The sequence below is a fragment of the Octopus sinensis genome, linkage group LG6, assembly GCF_006345805.1.
Source record: "Octopus sinensis linkage group LG6, ASM634580v1, whole genome shotgun sequence".
NCBI lineage: Eukaryota > Metazoa > Mollusca > Cephalopoda > Octopoda > Octopodidae > Octopus > Octopus sinensis.
Window position 1 is genome coordinate 65,102,784 of NC_043002.1, and position 4,939 is coordinate 65,107,722.

Consider the following 4,939-nt stretch of genomic DNA (forward strand, 5'->3'; position numbering starts at 1 on the left):
TTAGCTTTATAGACGATTCGCCAGACATGAGTGGCCGCGGGCATATAACCTCCCTTCAAACTGGAGGTAGAAAACCGGGTTATCGCCCTTAGTTATCGCCCAACAAATCTTATGGACCCAAAATGTGAACGTGGAATCTCCGCTATTTCCTGTCCGCAAATACTTATTACAGCCCTAATCAACGAACGGGGAATCCCAAGCCTGCAGCACGTATTGTATTCATACGTGCTGTCCATCTGAACTTTGGCTCTGTAAACTATGCCTTTAATTATACAATCTCACCCTAAAGGGCAGAAACTTTGGTCTTTGGAATTACATTTTTGGTTGTTTCCTTCAGCGGTACCTCTCGGTTTGCCTAGTATTTTCGTGTTATGCTTGTCTAACCTGAAGCGTCCTTCTATTAAAAATTCTATGGTGTTTATGGCTGACTGGAAAATGTCTTGAGACTAAATTTTAAAATTCTTTTCTTCCGTTAGTTCTAACGGTAGCGCTGAATGTTGGGTTGAACCACAAAACCTTTCTAGTTCTAGGTTTAGGTGCTCTATTCTGACTACTTTTACTACGAATATACTGTATCTCCTCTGAGAATTCACTGAAATAGAAAGCTTCATTACAGAATAGGGTGGCATTTCGAGAAGCCACCTCGTCCGAAGGTAAAGCTGAAATCCAGGTTCACTCTATTACTAACTACATTTCTAAGTATGACAGGTGTGTGATTCTATTCTTTTTCGATATAGTATAGACTTTAATTAGGTTTGCGAAAGAGCTTAAAGCTATAGAGTTCTAAATTTAAATCTAAAAAATTAAAGTTGTTAACGTTTGTATCTTAATTTCAAACTTTGAAAGAATGCAATGTGATTCCTTGTAGGGCCAGCAAGTCATGTCCGTTCATGTTGCGGGTAACTATGCGTCCATCGTCCCTATAAAATCCTGCATTTAATGAAGGAAATTCTGTATTCTAGGTGTATAAAATATAAGTACCTATTAACAGGCACAATTCTGCTCCGTCGTACGCACCCATCGGCACATCGAATAAAGAAACTCCGTTCTTTTTGACACAAGTTGATTCGGCAAAAACAAGTAGACATTTCCTGACATGTAAAATGATGCCTACGTCGGAATCGCTAATGGATAAGTACTCCTTGGAAATATTCAGTCCTCTAAGAATTAGAGGTCTGGATATAGATGGGCAAACGTATACTATATTAAAGTGCGTAAATTTACAGTTATGCTTTTCTCTGATACCCTTAAACCAGTCTATAACCGACCCCACTATTACTGCAAAGGTGTGAATCTAAATCCCTACTTAATTTATCTAGAATTGAATCTAAGATGTTTTTGCTAATTACTCGTTTTTTGTTTCTTGCTTTTGCTGAGTTAATCAATCTACGGGTTTCTATTAAAATTATTTGTATGGTCCTTAAGTGAGATAAAGAGTTTACGTAGGGGAAAAATATTCAACTCTATAACTATCTTTCAGGCTGGAAGGGATCTCCTTGCTCCAATATTCACCTCTTTTTATAAATTGTTGCTTGTTTTCTCGTATGTATCTGCGATGCTATCTATGTATCTGCCTGTCTGTCTCTCTATGTCTTTATCTTTATAAGAATCCGTGAATTACAAACAGGATACATTCATTTATATTTCAATATAAACTAATTCACCAAACCTTTCAAATGCATTTGCTAACACAATGTTACCTGCCTGAATTTTTTTTTTCTTGCATTTCTGTTTTATTTTTAATGTATTATAATATGAATCTGTATTAAAATAGAAATTTGCAATTGGCTTTTTCGACGCATATGTTCCAACATAAAATTTGCATATAATTTGTTTTTCAAACTAGTATTTTTCTGTATTTTGCATTCATTTATCTTTTATATGTTACTAGTTTTAGCCCTTGGGTTTCTGCCATGCTACGACATCGCCTTGATGAGGTTCACTCAAATAAATGGGCCCAGAATGTATTTTTATTCTATCCGCTTCTCACGTGGTTGGAAACAAACAACATAGACAAGCTGGCACACATAAACACATAGATATGTGTGTGTGTGTATTATGAATGTGTGTGCGATTGTGTGTTCGCGCGTGCGTGTGAGTATTTATATATGTTTGTATATCCTTATACAGAGAGAAATAATGATGCAACTCCGCAGTATAATCCTTGAAACAGGTAAAAGATAAAATACATGTAAATAGGGACAAAACTAACTCTGAAATTTTTCAAACGATGAATATTCAAGCATTAATTTATAGATCTTTATATACTGACAGAGTGAACTTAGAGAGAATACAAATCTTCAGAAAAATAAAGGGGAAAAGACCTGGTGTTGCAGGTCCGACAGATACTAAGTGTTTTCAATATTCTCGATCTTGATTCTATGATCATATATATACGACGGCCTTCTTTCCGTTTCCGTCTACTAAGTCCACTCACAAAGCTTTGGTCGCCCCGAGGCTATAGTAAAAGACACTTGCCCAAAATGTCACACAGTGGGACTGAACCCGGAACCGTCATGCTGAGCAGCAAGTTCCTTACCACACTGCCACTCTTCCAAATGTGCGCGACATGGTGATCTCATATCAAGATAAACAGCGCATGGCCTTGTAGGTGAGGCCCAGTTAGAATTTTCTTCTGGTCGAGTAGCCCATCCCGCTCAAAAGATCCCTGAATAAGGATCGTTTAAGGATGTTGAACGAACCACCCATGTTTCCAAAGGTGAATTATCCAAACCTCCAAGAATTCCTTTCAACACACGGCTATGATGCTCCTCCACTACTTCTGCTAGTAGTAGAGATGCACATATCGTTAGCCACTAAGGGACATAGTCAACTGGTTAAAGTCTAGCAACTGACAAGCAAATCTGTGGTATTGAGCAGAATATTTGCTGTAGCCCATCTTTTATACCAAGACAAAACTATGTACATGATAACACTTCCAATCAGTTAAGATCACAAGCAACGACTTTTGCTTTGTATTTGTACAAGTTGATTTCAAGCCTCACCCAGAGACCACAAGAGACAACAAGTTAGAATTACATGTTGGTGTTATGACTAGGGTATCATATATTTGGTTTTACACATAGTATTTTTCTACAGAAAACATAAGTAAATGAAGAGTTTGTTTGAAAAGGTATTGTTTAAGTCTTGAAGTTCCACATTTTGCCAATTTCTGTTTCAAGATCTTTATACCTGCTCAGTTTTTGGTAGATCTTGACAGATACATTTATGTCAATTGAGACAGTCATATCAATGAGGAAGCATGATTTTAGTCTGAAGCATTTCAATATGATGTCTGGCCTATTCGCATCCATCTTTCTGTCAGTTTGAATGGTGAAGTTCCAACGGAGTGAGATGTGACCATTTTCAAGCAGTGGAAGTGGTTTGTGTTCCCACCAGTTTTTATCATGGAGCAGGTTCAGGCTTTTGCCAATTACCCAGTGAATATATTGTGCTTTATTATTATTATTATTATTATTATTATTATTATTATTTATATTTATATTATATATTACTGTTATATACATTTTCATACTCCTAATGGAATAATCATTAATAATTGGATTTACTGTATTTCAGCTAAATTGAACTATACATTACATCCCTTATCTTCGGTTTCTAACGTAGTTTGAAGCGTGATCCAGTAAAAGAGACCTTTGTGAGTACCACTGGATTTATGCAAATCCATATATTGTGTATGTATGTATGTATGTAAGTATGTATGTATGTATGTATGTATGTATGAATGTATGTATGTATGTATGCATGTAAGAATGTATGAAAGTATGTATGTATGATTACTTGTAGGATTCAGCTGAATCAACATATTTTAAAAAGGACACCAAATGAGGTTCGAGATTAGCTTATCCACGTGTATATACTGTATACGCACAACTACGCATATATCTGTAGACATATGGGCTTATCCTAGCATTTATCTATACATGCACATGAACAAATCAATATACATATTCATATATACAGTTGAGAGGGATGACCACTATGTGGACAACCCTTATGCAAGAAGTAGATCCGCTATGGTCTAACCACTGAGAAATGTTCTCAATAAAATTTAGCAAATACCAGAACGAAAGCGAGCGCGCCGAAACGAGGACATTTGAAAAATAACCACAAGTGTATTAGGTAGAACTATATGCATGTCCAACCTTATGCAGACGTCTAGTGTATATTTCCGCAAATTATATTTGTAATGACGATCATACTGAAGATCTACGGACAAATTGCGTTAGTAAAACTGCGTAACTGTTGATAGTGAAACATGTTTACGGTTAATCTGCATTTTTGTTACTTTTCATTTGTCATGCTTGTTTACGTTCAGGTTGCTAAATTTTCTTGAGAACATTTCTTAGTGGTAAGACCATTGCGCATCTACTTCTAGCATAAGGGTCGTCTATATAGTGGTCATCCCTCTCATATGTATATAATACAATTTTCTAAACCTTCAGATTTTAATATGCTAGACCACTGGTTTTAAATTGATATCAATCAAATTAATATCCATTTTTCACCCTCATTTTAAATTTTAATTTAAATACATATTCATATAAGTATTCATGCAGTTTTACAATCCACTGTGACTGCCAGATATAACGGAGGGCTTCATGTGTGGTATTTACGCCCTATGGAGTTGGTTATGATTCCCTTCAGCTGCTTCAGACATGACATTTATTGATGAATAACACGATTATATCAATGACAAAAGCTGTTTTCTTCAAGAGAAGTGAAATTTCAAATTTCAAATTTGCTTCAAGAAAAATATCAATACATAAAATGTTTATACACCAATAAAAATTACGTCTGAAACGGATGTAGTGAATATCAATTCATTTATGCCTTGGCTTTCTTCTTTCCTTCTTACTTTCTTTATATATATGTGTGTGTGTAATTAGTAAACTATCCAAAGAGCACATTAGTAAAA

At 35.5% G+C, this 4,939-nt stretch overlaps 1 long non-coding RNA gene across 1 annotated transcript in view; it reads right to left on the minus strand.

The window, feature by feature from the left end:
• Positions 1–940: 940 nt before the first annotated feature.
• Positions 941–4,939, minus strand: part of LOC118763737 — a 20,493-nt gene continuing 16,494 nt past the window's right edge. Inside the window, exons 2-3 of the long non-coding RNA XR_004999489.1 lie at positions 2,398–2,403; positions 941–951 (exon numbers count right to left, since the gene is read on the minus strand). This is a non-coding gene — a long non-coding RNA (uncharacterized LOC118763737). The remainder of the gene's footprint in view (positions 952–2,397; positions 2,404–4,939) is intronic.